Source organism: Mustela nivalis (assembly GCF_964662115.1).
Source record: "Mustela nivalis genome assembly, chromosome: 2".
NCBI classification, from domain to species: Eukaryota; Metazoa; Chordata; class Mammalia; order Carnivora; family Mustelidae; genus Mustela; species Mustela nivalis.
In genome coordinates, this window is record NC_139021.1 from 105,472,897 (window position 1) to 105,490,722 (window position 17,826).

The following is a 17,826-nucleotide window of genomic DNA, read 5'->3' on the forward strand; positions in this document are numbered from 1 at the left end:
CTCTTTTCTTTCTTCTACAACAGAACACATGCAGCCTCCCCCAAACATTTAGGAATCATAAGAATGATTCTGCCTGCTTTAGGAAGTAGTTTTCTTCTGTCCATCTGTCAGCCCAAGCAGATGACTCTCACTGCGTTGACCGAAAGAACCTTCCTGCGGCAGTGCTCATATGGGGGTGGCAGCCAGAGGCAGGGTCCTCCTGGTAGCCATTGGCCTGGAACGTGGGGCTGGGAGGAATCAATAAATAACGGCCAGATGTTGGTGAGTCTAGACAGCCATTATTTAATCCTTAATCTGCACTCTCTGCAATAATCAGAGTTTTGTCGTTTTCATTAAAAACTCATTAGAACTCTAATTTAAAAGGTTGCTATAGCTCTTATGAATTCAAGATGAGACTTATTATTCTGAATACATTGACAACTTAAAACTTAAGTGGATTTTCTTATCATGTAGTCTCTATATGCAAGAAAAAGATTCCTTCCCAAAGAACAGGTTGGGAAAATATACTTGAAAATAAAGAAATTACTTTAAATGCATTTAAGTTTTAAAAGTATTTCATTTAAAAATTTTCTTTAATTTAAAGGAGTCCATTACCAGTAAATAAACCTCACAAGAAATGTTAAAGGGAATGCTTTGAATGGAAAAAAAAAATAAGTCCAGACTGGAAGTAAGAAATTATGAAGGGGCAAAAAATAAACCAGTAAAAGCAAATATATAATACAGGTAAAGACTAATAAAACCAGTCTGCTGGCTACTAATTAGTAGACTATAAAACCAGTATGGAGGGAAAAACACAAAAACAGTAAAATTAATTATTTTACAAAAATCAGCCAAGAGATATAAAAAAAAGATATATAATATGACATCATATACATAAATAATGGAAGGGGAAGTAAAAATTTAGTGTTTTTAGGATGTGTTCAAACTTAAGTGGCCACCAACTTACTATGGAATGCTGCATACATAAGACGTTATATGTCAACCTGATGGTAACTGATGGTAACCTGATGGCAATGGTATAACAAATAAAAATTCTATGTAGGTATGCACACAAAAAAGAGAAGGGAGCCTAAACATGACACTAAAGAAAGTCATTAAACCATAAGGGAAAAAAGCAAGAAGAGAAGAAAGGAACAGAGAAGAACTACAAAAACAACCAAAAAACAATTAACAAAATAGCAATAAGTATGTACCTATCAACAACTGCTTTATTTTTTTTTAACGATTTTATTTATTTATTTATTTATTTATTTATTTGAGAGAGTGAGGGAAATTTCAGATGGAGACGCAGACTCTCTGTGGAGCTGAGAGCCCGATGCAGGACTTGATCCTGGGACTCTGGGATCATGACCTGAGCTGAAGGCAGTTGCTTAACCAACTGAGCCACCCAGGCACCCTCAACAACTACTTTAAATGTAAATGGACTAAATGCCCCAATCAACAGACAGGATGACAGAAGGGATAAAATAAAATAAAATAAAATAAAATAAAATAAAATAAACAAAACAAACAAACAAAAAAGATTTGTCTGTATGTTGCCTACGAGAGATTCATTTCAAACCTAAAGGTGGCCTGAAAGTGAGGAGACTGGAGAGCATGGATCATGCAAATGGAAGCGGAGAAAGAAAAAGGTCAGGGTAGCAATTCCCATGTCAGATAAAACAGACTTAAAACAAAGACAGTAGCAAGACACAAAGAAAGGCATTAATATGACAAAGGGAACAATTCCACAAGAAGATGTAATGATCATAAATGTACATACACCCACCGCAGGAGTACCTGAACACACAGAGCAGAAGTTCACAGACGTAGAGGGAGAGACTGACAGCAGTACAGCAGCAGGGGACTTTATCATCCCCCTTACATAAGGACAGATCATCCAAGCACAAGATCCACAAGGCAACAGTGGCTTCAATGACACATTAGACCATACAGACCCAACATATATACAGACCCAACAGAATAGTTCACTCCAAACAGCAGAACCCACATTCTTTGCAAGTGCACAGGGAACCTTCTCCAGGAGAAGTCACGTGTTAGGTCACAAAACAGGTCTCAGTAAATTTAAGAAGACTGAACTCAGACCAAGCATCTTCTCTGACCACAGTGGTATGGAACTAGAATAATCAATTACAAGAAGAAACACATGGAGGCTAAACCACAGGCTTCCAAATAATGGGCGTCAACCAAGATGTCAAAGAGGAAATAAAAAAACACATGGAAACAAATGAAAATGAAATCATAGCAGTTTGAAACCTTTAGGATGCAGCAAAAATAGTTCTAAGGGGGAACACTATAGCAATACAGGCTTACCTCATATAACAAGAAAAATCTCAAATAAATAACCCAACTTTACATCTAAGGCTGCTATGAAAAAAAAGCCCAAAACTAGTAGAAAAGAAGAAATAATAAAGTTTGGAGCAGAAATAAATGAAATAAATACTACAAAAAATAGAAAACATTAATGAAACTAGAAGCTGGTTTTTTGAAAAGATAAACAAAATTGATAAACATTTAGCAAGACTCATCAAGAAAAAGAGAGGACTCAAATAAATAGAAATCGAAATGAAAGGGGAGAATATACAAAGGACTGTGTGAGAATAATATGAGAAATTGTAGGCTGACAAGTGAAGCAACCTAGAAGAAATGGATAAATTCCTGTAAACAGAATCTTCCAAAACTTGATCAGGAAGAAATAAAAAATGTGAACAGACTGATTACTAGTAATGAAATTTAATTGGTAATCAAAAAACTTTCAGCAAACAAAGTCCAGGACCAAGTGAATTCACAGGTGAATTCTACCAAACACTTAAAGAAGAGCTGAAACGTATTCTTCTCATATTATTCCACAAAGTGGAAGAGAGTGGAAAACTTCCAAATTCTCTCTGTAAGGCCAACATAACCCTGATGCCAAAACCAAAGACACCACAAAAAAAAAAAAAAGAACTGCAGACCAGCATCTCTGAGGAACATGGTTGCAAAAACTCTCAAAAAAACTTGAATGAAACAAATTGAAGAATACATTAAAAAAAAGTGATGCAACATGGGGGCTTAAGTGGGTACGAGAAGAATAAATGAAAGAAGATGGGATTGGGAGGGAGACAAACCATAAGTAACTCTTAATCTCACAAAACAAACTGAGGGTTGCTGGGGGGAGGGGGTTTGGGAGAAGGGGGTGGTATTATGGACATTGGGGAGGGTATGTGCTTTGGTGAGTGCTGTGAAGTGTGTAAACCTGGTGATTCACAGACCTGTACCCCTGGGGATAAAAATATATGTTTATAAAAAATAAAAAATTATAAATTTAGAATAAAATAAAATAAAATAAAATGCATATTATACCCCAAAAAAATCATCCACCATGATCGAGTAGGATTTATTCCAGGAATTTAAGTGTGGTTCAATATTCCCCTATAAATCAGTGAATATGCTATATCACATTAACAAGAGAAAAAATGAAAAGACACACAATCATCTCAAGAGATGGCAGAGAAAACATCTGATACAGTACAACATCAATTCATAATAAAAAACTCCCAGCAAAGTAGGTGTGGAAGGGACTCACCTCAAAACAATAAAGGCTCTCTATAAAACAAACAGCCTACAGCTAACATTACATTTAATGATGAGAAACTGAGAGCTTTCCCCTTAAGATCAGAAACAAAATGAGGGTCACTCTCACCGCTTTCACTAAACATAGTACTGGAAGTCCTAGCCACAGCACATAGGCAAGAAAAAGAAATAAAAGATGTCCAAATTCTATTTTTTTTAGCTCAGGATGTAATACAAGCCTCTTGTTGCCTGGTTATCTTCGGAATTTTTTGTCCATGTGGATTCCCTAGGGAGAAGGAGTCAAGATGGCGGAGAAGTAGCAAGCTGAGACTGCTTCAGCTAGCCGGAGATCAGCTAGATAGCTTATCTAAAGATTGCAAACACCTGAAAATCCATCGGCAGACCGAAGAGAAGAAGAACAGCAATTCTGGAAACAGAAAAACAACCGCTTTCTGAAAGGTAGGACCGGCGGAGAAGTGAATCCAAAGCGACGGGAAGATAGACCCCGGGGGGAGGGGCCAGCTCCCGGCAAGCGGCGGAGCAACCGCGCACAAAATCAGGACTTTTAAAAGTCTGTTCCGTTGAGGGACATCGCTCCAGAGGCTAAACCGGGGCGAAGCCCACGCGGGGTCAGCGTGGCCTCAGGTCCCGCAGGGTCACAGAAGGATCGGGGGTGTCTGAGTGTCGCAGAGCTTGCGGGTATTGGAACGGGAAAGCCAGCTACAGAAACAGAGCCGACAGTAAGCTCACAGCTCGGTGTTACCTTGAACCGATCGCAGGCTCGGTGAGCTCGGAGCGCGGCCGGAGGTCAGGCAGACGGGAATAACTGGGCGCTGTTCTCTGAGGGCGCACTGAGGAGTGGGGCCCTGGGCTCTCGGCTCCTCCGGGCCCGAGACCAGGAGGCCGCCATTTGTGTTCCCGTCCTCCGGAACTCTACGGAAAGCGCTCAGGGAACAAAAGCTCCTGAAAGCAAACCCGAGTGGATTACTCACCCCGGCCCCGGGTAAGGGAGGTGTAATTCCGCCTGGGGCAAAGACACGTGAGAATCACTACAACAGGCCCCTCCCCTAGAAGATCAACAAGAAATCCAGCCGAGACCAAGTTCACCTACCAAGGAGTGCCGTTTCAATACCAAGGAGAGCAGCAGAATTCCAGAGGAGGAGAAAGCCAAGCACGGAACTCATGGCTTTTTTCCTGTGATTTTTTTTTAGTCTTGCAGTTAATTTAATTTTTTCTTTTTCATTTTTTTTTTTTTCTTTTTCTTCTCGCCTTCGGGTAAAAATTTTTTTTTTTTAACTGTTACCTTTTTCTTTTTTAACGATTTCTTACTAGTTTATCTAATATATATATATTTTCTTTTTTACATTTTTCTCAGGTGTTTTCTTTTTTTAAAAAAAATTTTTTTTCTTTTCTTTTTTTTTTCTTTCTTTCTTTTTGAACCTCTTTTTATCCCCTTTCTCCACACTCACGATTTTGGATCTCTTCTAATTTAGTTAAAGCATATTTTTCTGGGGTTGTTGCCACCCTTTTAGTATTTTACTTGCCCCTTCATTTACTCTTATCTGGCCAAAATGACAAGACGTAAAAATTCAACGCAAAAAAAAGAACAAGAGGCAGTACCGAAGGCTAGGGACCTAATATGTCAGATCTAGAGTTCAGAATGACAATTCTCAAGGTTCTAGCCGGGCTCGAAAAAGGCATGGAAGATATTAGAGAAACCCTCTCGAGAGATATAAAAGCCCTTTCTGGAGAAATAAAAGAACTAAAATCTAACCAAGTTGAAATCAAAAAAGCTATTAATGAGGTGCAATCAAAAATGGAGGCTCTAACTGCTAGGATAAATGAGGCAGAAGAAAGAATTAGTGATATAGAAGACCAAATGACAGAGAATAAAGAAGCTGAGCAAAAGAGGGACAAACAGCTACTGGACCACGAGGGGAGAATTCGAGAATTAAGTGACACCATAAGACGAAACAACATTAGAATAATTGGGATTCCAGAAGAAGAAGAAAGAGAGAGGGGAGCAGAAGGTATACTGGAGAGAATTGTTGGGGAGAATTTCCCCAATATGGCAAAGGGAACGAGCATCAAAATTCAGGAGGTTCAGAGAACGCCCCTCAAAATCAATAAGAATAGGCCCACACCCCGTCACCTAATAGTAAAATTTACAAGTCTCAGTGACAAAGAGAAAATCCTGAAAGCAGCCCGGGAAAAGAAGTCTGTAACATACAATGGTAAAAATATTAGATTGGCAGCTGACTTATCCACAGAGACCTGGCAGGCCAGAAAGAGCTGGCATGATATTTTTAGAGCACTAAACGAGAAAAACATGCAGCCCAGAATACTATATCCAGCTAGGCTATCATTGAAAATAGAAGGAGAGATTAAAAGCTTCCAGGACAAACAACAACTGAAAGAATTTGCAAATACCAAACCAGCTCTACAGGAAATATTGAAAGGGGTCCTCTAAGCAAAGAGAGAGCCTACAAGTGGTAGATCAGAAAGGAACAGAGACCATATACAATAACAGTCACCTTACAGGCAATACAATGGCACTAAATTCATATCTCTCAATAGTTACCCTGAATGTGAATGGGCTAAATGCCCCTGTCAAAAGACACAGGGTATCAGAATGGATAAAAAAACAAAACCCATCTTATGTTGCCTCCAAGAAACTCATTTTAAGCCCAAAGACACCTCCAGATTTAAAGTGAGGGGGTGGAAAAGAATTTACCATGCTAATGGACATCAGAAGAAAGCAGGAGTGGCAATCCTTATATCAGATCAATTAGATTTTAAGCCAAAGACTATAATAAGAGATGAGGAAGGACACTATATCATACTCAAAGGGTCTGTCCAACAAGAAGATTTAACAATTTTAAATATCTATGCCCCCAACGTGGGAGCAGCCAACTATATAAACCAATTAATAACAAAATCAAAGAAACACATCAACAACAATACAATAATAGTAGGGGACTTTAACACTCCCCTCACTGAAATGGACAGGTCATCCAAGCAAAAGATCAGCAAGGAAATAAAGGCCTTAAACGACACACTGGACCAGATGGACATCACAGATATATTCAGAACATTTCATCCCAAAGCAACAGAATACACATTCTTTTCTAGTGCACATGGAACATTCTCCAGAATAGATCACATCCTCGGTCCTAAATCAGGACTCAACCGGTATCAAAAGATTGGGATCATTCCCTGCATATTTTCAGACCACAATGCTCTAAAGCTAGAACTCAACCACAAAAGGAAGTTTGGAAAGAACCCAAATACATGGAGACTAAACAGTATCCTTCTAAAGAATGAATGGGTCAACCGGGAAATTAAAGAAGAATTGAAAAAAATCATGGAAACAAATAATAATGAAAATACAACAGTTCAAAATCTGTGGGACACAATAAAGGCAGTCCTGAGAGGAAAATATATAGCGGTACAAGCCTTTCTCAAGAAACAAGAAAGGTCTCAGGTACACAACCTAACCCTACACCTAAAGGAGCTGGAGAAAGAACAAGAAAGAAACCCTAAGCCCAGCAGGAGAAGAGAAATCATAAAGATCAGAGCAGAAATCAATGAAATAGAAACCAAAAAAACAATAGAAAAAATCAACGAAAGTAGGAGCTGGTTCATTGAAAGAATTAATAAAATTGATAAACCCCTGGCCCGACTTATCAAAAAGAAAAGAGAAAGGACCCAAATAAATAAAATCATGAATGAAAGAGGAGAGATCACAACTAACACCAAAGAAATACAAACTATTATAAGAACATACTATGAGCAACTCTACGGCAATAAATTTGACAATCTGGAAGAAATGGATGCATTCCTAGAAACATATAAACTACCACAACTGAACCAGGAAGAAATAGAAAGCCTGAACAGACCCATAACCAGTAAGGAGATTGAAACAGTCATTAAAAATCTCCAAACAAACAAAAGCCCAGGGCCAGATGGCTTCCCGGGGGAATTCTACCAAACATTTAAAGAAGAACTAATTCCTATTCTCCTGAAACTGTTCCAAAAAATAGAAATGGAAGGAAAACTTCCAAACTCATTTTATGAGGCCAGCATCACCTTGATCCCAAAACCAGACAAGGATCCCACCAAAAAAGAGAGCTATAGACCAATATCCTTGATGAACACAGATGCGAAAATACTCAACAAAATACTAGCCAATAGGATTCAACAGTACATTAAAAAGATTATTCACCACGACCAAGTGGGATTTATTCCAGGGCTGCAAGGTTGGTTCAACATCTGCAAATCAGTCAATGTGATACAACACATCAATAAAAGAAAGAACAAGAACCATATGATACTTTCAATAGATGCTGAAAAAGCATTTGACAAAGTACAGCATCCCTTCCTGATCAAAACTCTTCAAAGTGTAGGGATAGAGGGCACATACCTCAATATCATCAAAGCCATCTATGAAAAACCCACCGCAAATATCATTCTCAATGGAGAAAAACTGAAAGCTTTTCCACTAAGGTCAGGAACACGGCAGGGATGTCCATTATCACCACTGCTATTCAACATAGTACTAGAGGTCCTAGCCTCAGCAATCAGACAACAAAAGGAAATTAAAGGCATCCAAATCGGCAAAGAAGAAGTCAAATTATCACTCTTCGCAGATGATATGATACTATATGTGGAAAACCCAAAAGACTCCACTCCAAAACTGCTAGAACTTATACAGGAATTCAGTAAAGTGTCAGGATATAAAATCAATGCACAGAAATCAGTTGCATTTCTCTATACCAACAGCAAGACAGAAGAAAGAGATATTAAGGAGTCAATCCCATTTACAATTGCATCCAAAACCATAAGATACCTAGGAATAAACCTAACCAAAGAGACACAGAATCTATACTCAGAAAACTATAAAGTACTCATGAAAGAAATTGAGGAAGACACAAAGAAATGGAAAAATGTTCCATGCTCCTGGATTGGAAGAATAAATATTGTGAAAATGTCTATGCTACCTAAAGCAATCTACACATTTAATGCAATTCCTATCAAAGTACCATCCATCTTTTTCAAAGAAATGGAACAAATAATGCTAAAATTTATATGGAACCAGAAAAGACCTCGAATAGCCAAAGGGATATTGAAAAAGAAAGCCAACGTTGGTGGCATCACAATTCCGGACTTCAAGCTCTATTACAAAGCTGTCATCATCAAGACAGCATGGTACTGGCACAAAAACAGACACATAGATCAATGGAACAGAATAGAGAGCCCAGAAATAGACCCTCAAATCTATGGTCAACTCATCTTCGACAAAGCAGGAAAGAATGTCCAATGGAAAAAAGACATCCTCTTCAATAAATGGTGCTGGGAAAATTGGACAGCCACACGTAGAAAAATGAAATTGGATCATTTCCTTACACCACACACAAAAATAGACTCAAAATGGATGAAGGACCTCAATGTGCGAAAGGAATCCATCAAAATCCTTGAGGAGAACACAGGCAGCAACCTCTTCGACCTCTGCTGCAGCAACATCTTCCTAGGAACAACGCAAAAGGCAAGGGAAGCAAGGGAAAAAATGAACTATTGGGATTTCATCAAGATCAAAAGCTTTTGCACAGCAAAGGAAACAGTTAACAAAATCAAAAGACAACTGACAGAATGGGAGAAGATATTTGCAAACGACATATCAGATAAAGGACTAGTGTCCAGAATCTATAAAGAACTTAGCAAACTCAACACCCAAAGAACAAATAATCCAATCAAGAAATGGGCAGAGGACATGAACAGACATTTCTGCAAAGAAGACATCCAGATGGCCAACAGACACATGAAAAAGTGCTCCATATCACTCGGCATCAGGGAAATACAAATCAAAACCACAATGAGATATCACCGCACACCAGTCAGAATGGCTAAAATCAACAAGTCAGGAAATGACAGATGCTGGCGAGGATGTGGAGAAAGGGGAACCCTCCTACACTGTTGGTGGGAATGCAAGCTGGTGCAGCCACTCTGGAAAACAGCATGGAGGTTCCTCAGAATGTTGAAAATAGAACTGCCCTATGACCCAGCAATTGCACTATTGGGTATTTACCCTAAAGATACAAATGTAGTGATCCAAAGGGGCACATGCACCCGAATGTTTATAGCAGCAATGTCCACAATAGCCAAACTATGGAAAGAACCTAGATGTCCATCCACAGATGAATGGATCAAGAAGATGTGGCATATATACACAATGGAATACTATGCAGCCATCAAAAGAAATGAAGTCTTGCCATTTGCGACAACATGGATGGAACTAGAGCGTATCATGCTTAGCGAAATAAGTCAAGCAGAGAAAGACAACTATCATATGATCTCCCTGATATGAAGAAGTGGTGATGCAACATGGAGGCTTAAGTGGGTAGGAGAAGAATAAATGAAACAAGATGGGATTGGGAGGGTGACAAACCATAAGTGACTCTTAATCTCACAAAACAAACTGAGGGTTGCTGGGGGGAGGGGCTTTGGGAGAAGGGGGTGGGATTATGGACATTGGGGAGGGTATGTGCTTTGGTGAGTGCTGTGAAGTGTGTAAACCTGGTGATTCACAGACCTGTACCCCTGGGGATAAAAATATATGTTTATAAAAAATAAAAAGTTAAAAAAAAAAAAAAAGATGTCCAAATTCATAACAAGGAAACTTCTCCCTGTTTGCAAATGGCAAAAAAAAAAAAAAAAAAAAGGAAAACTGACAGCCAGCAAAGAAACTGGCATGATACTATAAATAGAAAACCCTATTAACTCCACTAACATAAAAATTAGAACTGACAAATGAATTCAGGTAAGTTTTAGGATACAAAATTAATATACATAAATCTATTGTATTTATATACAGCAATAACGAAGTAGCAGAAAGAAAGCAAGAAAAGAATCCCACTTATAATTGGTTAAAAATAATAAAATACCTAGGAATAAACTTAACCAAGAAAGCAAAAGACTATACTGTGAAAATTCTGGGGCCTCTGTTTGTTAGACACACTGGCTGGACGTACAAGGTGTCATGGTAGCTGAAAAAAGTCAGACTGAGAAAGACAAATACGATAACGATTTTACTTACATGCGGAATCTAAACAAAATAAAAAGAATGGACTCTTAAATACAAGGAACAAATCGGTGGTTGCCAGAGGGAAGGGGGTTGGATGATGAGCTAAATGGGTAAAGGGCGTTGAGCCACTTCCAGTTATAAAATGAACCGGTCACGGCAATGAAAAGTGCCGCACAGGGAACACAGTCAGTAACGTGATAACACTGTGTGGCCACAGATGGTGGGGACACTTACCTGGCGTGTATTTTATAACATGTGTAAATGTCAAATCATTATGTCATACACTTGACACTAATATAACATTTTATGTCAACCATACTTCAATTTAAAAAAAAAAAAAAAAGGATACTGGTTAAATGAAAGGGAGCGACAGACTGTTCCCATTCTGAGCAGCCTCAGGAACCCTGGGGACTCGCAAGTGGCTTCCTAAGGAAGTCTCCCTTTGAGTCCCAGGGACTCAGCCTTTGGGGACTCTAGCAGTCCCCTGACAGCCTGTCCCCCACCTCATTCCCTGTCACCAGCTGAAAAAAATACCCCCTTTTTTTCCAGTGGAAAACCATCTTCTTAGCTGTGCACAGTTGTCCTCTGGGAATAGGGGCCGCTCGGTTTGTTTCTTGAGACGCCCCTACCTGGTGCTTCCGAGGCCCTGCAGAGGCAGAGGTCTCCTGCCCCAGACAATCCTGTTCTGCCCTGGATGATGCCGTTCCCCTGCCCTGGACGATCTCGTTCCCCTGCCCCGGACGATCCCGATCTCCCGTATCCCTCACGAGGCTCCGCCCGCAGCCAGGCTTCTCGAGGAGGACATGGCCTTAGGAAGAAGCTGACCGCAGAAGCTGGCCACGTGTGTGTGTCTGCCTTTGGGCAAAGACTCTCCGAGTCCGATGTTAGCTTTCATTTAAGACGTTTCTTCGTGAACGTCCTACATGAAAGGTCGGCGATGCCGGAGTTCTGGAGCGCAGGCTCCCTGAGGATGGTTTTCTTTCTCGGATAGAGATGCTACGTGCGCATCTCCAGAAAACGCCCCTGTGAGCTCTCAGCACATATGCCCGGATTAGATTATGTTATTTTAAAATCTCTACCAAGTGTTTAAGTTAATCTTTCAGCAGCTTGCATTTATTGATGGACTTTTTAAAAAAATTGATTTGGGACCAAAATTTGTGATTTCTTAAGTATTACCAAAAAATAAATGAATAGTTTTGGGGCTAAGTTAGTGCCTGGGCTGGGATTTTAGAGTTGTACAGAACTGGCTTTGAAAATAAGTCATAAACGATGGATTTGGGCAATTAAGCTTTTGCAAACTTAGTTTTTGTGGGGATTAAACAAGAAAATCCATTTACATCACTGCACTCAGTGTTTGGCACACAGGAAGTTTTCAGTGGTGTTGTGGCTGTTCCTATTTTAATTACATTATTAATATCACTAATTATGGTAATTATTATTATGTTTCCTTCATTGTTCATAATCGTGTATATATACGATTCCATAACAAATATATATATTATGCCCCAAAGCTAATGTAATAAAAGTGGTTGATCTTGCCTTATTTTCTCCAAATCTATGAGTCTTGAAAAAGCAAATTAGTTAGGAGTTTACAGAGAAAAAAATAGAAGTAAATGTGAAGCTGTGTTTGATATCCTCGAATGAATATATATGCACATCGAAAGACCTGATGTGATTTGCAACGACGTGGATGGAACTGGAAGGCGTTATACTGAGTGAAATAAGTCAACGAGAGAAGAACTATTATCATATGATCTCCTTAATATGTGGAATTTAAGAAACAAAACAGATGAGCTTAGGGGAAAAGAAAAAATAAGGTAAGATAAAAATAGAGAGGGGGACAAACCATAAGAGACTCTTAACTCCAGGAAACAAACTGAGGGCTGCTGAAGGGAGGTGGGCGGGGAGATGGGGTCACGGGGTGACGGGCATTAAGGGGGGGCACGGATGTGATGAGCACTGGGTGTTGTACACAACAGATGAGTCACCAAATTCTATCCTGAAACTACAGGATAATACATAATATACATAATACATACATAATACATAAATACATAAGAATACACTATGTGTTAACTACTTGATTTTTTTATATTAAAAATTTTTTAAAGATTTTATTTATTTATTTGAGAGAGGGAACTGAAGCAGAGGGAGAGAGGGAACCAAAGCATGGGGAGTGGGAGAGGGAGAAGCAGGCTTCCCACTGAGCAGGGAGCCTGGGTGCAGGGCTGGATCCCAGGACCCTGGATAATGACCTGAGCCAAAGGCAGACGCTTAACAATTGAGCCACTCAGGCATCCCAATTAATTGATTTTAAATTAAAAAAAGAGAGAGAGACTGGATTTGGTTCATCATTCAGGGATGATAAAATGATTTAAAACTTCTGTCATATAATAACAGCAATATAATGTTTTGTAAGCTTTTTCTTCATTCCTTCATGTCTCTTTAAGGTCCCAGACTTCTATTTCTGACTTCTCTCATAACTTGATCCCAGAGAGGACATTTATTTTGGTGGCAATAGCTTCCTTTTTAAACCTGTATTTAATATTTCACTCCTCCCTCCCAGGTTTCTATTCTTACCTTTCTTAGCACATTCAGCAAGAAGAGGTATAAAGCAAGAAGCATAAACATTAGAAATAAATCAAAATTATCAGTGTCTGTTTCTTGAAAATAAGACAAGATTCCAAAAAACAGTAAGTAGTAAGAAAATTCAGTAAAGTTTCTCCCTCTGAAATTAATTTCAAAAGCCAATGGTTCTCCCCACATATGTAAAATAAGGAAAAATTGTCTCCAATTTTAATGGAATCTGAAATAAAAAATTAACAAGAAATGTTTCAAGATTTCTATGAATAAATATTCAGAACAGCACCGAAGGACATGACAGGAGACAGAAACAATCCCTGGGTTGGGTACCAGGACTTGATATTATAAAGACATTAGTCCTTCCTAAGTAAAATGCTAAGTAAAATAAGATCATTCCTTTTATTTATTTTTTTGATAATGCCATGTTTCAATTTGAAATGTTACATTCAAGAGTCATTGAGTGAAAAGAGTACACTTAGTGAAAAGAGTACTTAGTGAAAAGAGTAACAAGTGTTAGCTCTACAGGTGTAGAGATTAGCGTGTCAGGACAGGTGTTCATGACGAGCGATCGGAGGGCCCGGCAGTAAACACACAGACTTATCCTGGAATGTAGCACATGCGGCCAGTGAATGTGGCAATTCAATTCAGTGAGGAAAACGGAGTTACTCAGTAAGTGATGCTGGCCCAAATAGCCATCTAGAGGTCCATACGTCACACAAGGTCCATCCTTTACACTGTACATTGAAGTAGTTGTGGAATGGAATGAAGATTTACACTAAAAGAGACCCAGAGAAAGGACAGGACAAAACCAGGGGAGAATGTTTGTGGATACAAAGCACAGGTGGCCAGCTGTGGCTTTCTAAGCAGGACCCAAGCGCTTCTCAGCCTTGTGGGTAAGATCAAGGGTGTCAGCAAGGCCCAAACCCAGGTGCCAGGGAAGAAAAGACTGATAACTTAGCTCAACTGAAAGGAACGGAATGGGGGTGGGGGGAGCCCTCAGAAATACTTCAGACATGAATAGGAACAAAATTGTTAGTACACCTGACAAAGAACTAATCTCTTCCATTTATAAAACCTTTTTACAAACCAATGGATAAAGACCAAAACTTCATATAAAATCAGGCAAAAAAGATAATGGTCAGTTTACAAAAAGAAAATAAAATGACTCGTGAACATACGAGAAATGCCCAACTTCACTCCCACTTGGAGAGATGAGTCTCGTAACACCCATGTGGCACCATGGACCCTCTCTGATTTAAGGAGCTCAAGGCATTCCGAGGAATGATCTTGCTCAGGCTAGAACTTTCCAAATTGTGGCGGAGTTTGAACGCTTTTTTTTTTATTTTATAATATTCTATTTCCCATGTCTTAGTATGACATGTAGCTAGCACATCAGATCTATGATATCCCTGTGTATCATTCAGCATAAGATGCAGTTTAAAAACAGAATACATTTAAAGATGATCATTAAAGCCACCAGAAGAGTTAACCCATGCTGGGTGCTCAGGACGTCCAGGACTCTAACTGCCTCACGTGCTTTACATGTGATAATTCAACACATCCTCACATTCACAAGTAGGGAAACTGAGGCAGGAGGCATCTCAGTTCACTGTCCTCACATGACACGGCTAGTTGTGAGGTCATAGAACTGGAACCCAGGGGGTCTGGCTGCCTGACCCACATAAACTGGCTTGCCATGGTCCAGGGGATTTAGGCAGGAGCCCCTGGAAGGCGATTTGCATAACATTAAATAAAAATGTCCCAAACACCTGCTGCATAGCTCTGAAGATGACAGTCCAGAAGGAGGATCACCTTAAATCCCCTCAGTGCACCGTCTACACAGAATAGAAACTCCACTCCTGGGAACGAATCCCACAGGGACACGTGAGCAACACAGAATACGCCTGTGAGGACAGTGTCACGTCCTCACAGTCTCGGTCCGGTTCTCTGCCGCTGGTGAGCACAGAGATAAAGCATGCTACCTTCATTCTATGGAATAACATGGATCACATAGAATGCATTTGTGAGACAGGTTTTTTTAAAAGCAAGATAATAACAATAAATAATAATAACAATACATCCCTGAAATGGATATTACTGGGTGGATATACAAGATATCATGGACAGCATTTTTCCCCTCTGGGTAAGGGATTAGGGCCTAAAATCATTAAATGAATTCAATTTTAAAACCTGACTTCACGGCTGGTGGTTGGAAGAGGAGGGAAACCCGACAACAACGAAAGCCAGAAATGAATCTTTTCTCCCATAATTCTGTGCATCTGGGACCATAGAAATGTCGCTGTCCCTGCACTGTATCTTCCAAGTAAGTTATGTGTTACAACTATAAATATATACACATATGTACACACACATATAGTTGCATAGTGTGTGGATACACACACATGCATATTTTGTATATTGTAAATATATATTTTTCTTTTGCTTATTTGCATTTTTTTCAAGGTCTTCATTTTATTACATTTTACACAATATAATTTGAGTGGCAATAAGCTATAGCTGATGGAAAATAACACACCTGTGAATCAAAGACCCTGTTTGGGCTTATATAGGGGATAAAATTAAAGATGAACATTGAGAGAAATTGTGAACTATAAGGAACAAATAATCAGGAAACAGATTCTCTGATGACTTTCCACAATCCAGAGAAACCCAGAGAGAGAGAGAGATTAAGGAAATATTGTGCTTTCCTAAACTCCTTACATTTGGCACGAAAAAGAAATCCATTGTCTGCCAATATCACCTCATTCTCATTCTTGTTTTCCTTACTCAGAGTGAGAGATACACACTTTCATTTTGATGGTGCTCAACATAAGTTTGAAATACATCATCTTTTATGAGCCTGAAAACGTGTTCGAATCTCCAGAGCCCAAGTGCATGGAAAGTCACAGGGAGAGAAGACTGTGTTCTGCTTTTGGTGTTAGGGAATGGTGACAGACCGTTTATGCAGGTGCCATTTTGCTGAGGGTGTCCATGGACCTACAGGAGGTTTGTTCATAACACATCCAGCACCTTTCACCTTTCAAACTCCTGGGTCCTCTGTTCAACTGCTAAAAATAATAATGCAAGATTTTTTCCTTCCTTCTTTTTCATTTTTCTTTCTACCTTGCCTCATTCTGAATTGATTTGAAGAAGAAATCATTTCTTGTTTTTGAGAGTGTTGTATTACAGAATACTCACAGGTGTTTTCTTAGGTAAAGGACTTGGAGCAATCTTCACTATCTCTATTGTCAATGAGATAGAAGTTCAAAAAGATGAAGTTAATTCACTCTTGATTTGCAAGTGACAGGGCAGTAATTCTGATATAGAAGTTTCGACTTAAAAACTATTAATATCCCTGCCCCACAGAATCCAGCGCTGTTTCCTAAGCATAACAGTAAATGAAAATTTGGCAGAAGGTCCTAAAAACTCACCATCTGAGAGTTCTCTTGGCCCAGCCATTCTAGGCTTTGTAGGAAGAGCCCAGGGTAGGCCGTGGGAGGAAGCACCAGATAGTGAATGCTACAGGAGGTAAGAGTCTGAGGGTTCTTTTTGCCTCTGGCTTTGTCTGTGATTGTGCAAGGGTCATTAAGATTCCCCAGGAGCAGGCTCCCAGGACTCCTGGAATAGATCTAACCCAGAATCCAGGAATCACAGAAGAAAGCTTGTCAGTGGCCTATAAGTTTCCAGGAGCATCCAAACAGGGCTTTGACTGATTGAAGATCACTTCAGGTTGTGAATAAGAAACATTTTCTTAAACATAATTAAGACTTTTCAGATAAATTCAGAACTCAAAATTTCCAAGAGAAAAAGCTCTTTAGGTGGCAAGGGAACAACAGAGGAATTATCTTTCAGTACTTCAGCTCTGCTTAGAGTATTTAATGTTGAAAACAGCAAAAGCTATTTTCAGTGTTTTCATTTAGAGTTCCTGCTTACACAGCTGTATAATTTTTTAGAAAAACAGTCTTATGCAGAAACACTAAGAAGAGAGATTATACACCCCCTTGAATCAATCTGACGCCTCACAGGCTCAGCATGAACAGTTTGAAATGGGTGAAACCTCAGGAGTGTCAATGTAGATCTTATAGATCTGTAGGATGATAAGATCTTATAGATCAAAATGCCCTTCTGATCACATTGCTTGCTCCAGATTTGTCTCTGAAAGGTACCGGAAGCCAACAGTTATACAATAAAATTGATAGAGTGAGCCCTAACACTCTCTTAGAAATGCTCACTATATGAGCCATTTACTTTGCCACAGTCTTTACACATATTTTATGTTCTATACGACCAATTTGAGAAAAAATAGTAAAGTGGGCAAAATTAGTCTTGTGCAATTTCTCTCTTCCTTTTTCCCTTTTTCCTCTTCCCTGTGTTTTTTTAAAAACCCTGTCTGTATGTGTTGTTCCCAATCAGGAGCCAATGAGGCTATAATATAGGCTCCCCAAGAACACACACCATGTCTTATCTTCTTCAAATCTACTTTCCAGAGCTGAACATAGTGCTTGAGAAAAATCACCATGAAAAGGCACCTGCATTTTTCAATACGAAATTCTATGAGCCTGAAAACATGTTCGAACCCCCAGAGCCTAAGTACTTAGATGTGGCACTCG

General features: G+C 39.3%; 1 long non-coding RNA gene across 2 annotated transcripts in view; it reads left to right on the forward strand.

Annotated features, from left to right (window-relative positions):
* Positions 1-3,853: 3,853 nt before the first annotated feature.
* Positions 3,854-17,826, forward strand: part of LOC309859774 — a 296,536-nt gene continuing 282,563 nt past the window's right edge. For both annotated transcript variants that reach the window (XR_014308888.1, XR_014308889.1), the window contains exon 1: positions 3,854-4,011. This is a non-coding gene — a long non-coding RNA (uncharacterized lncRNA). The remainder of the gene's footprint in view (positions 4,012-17,826) is intronic.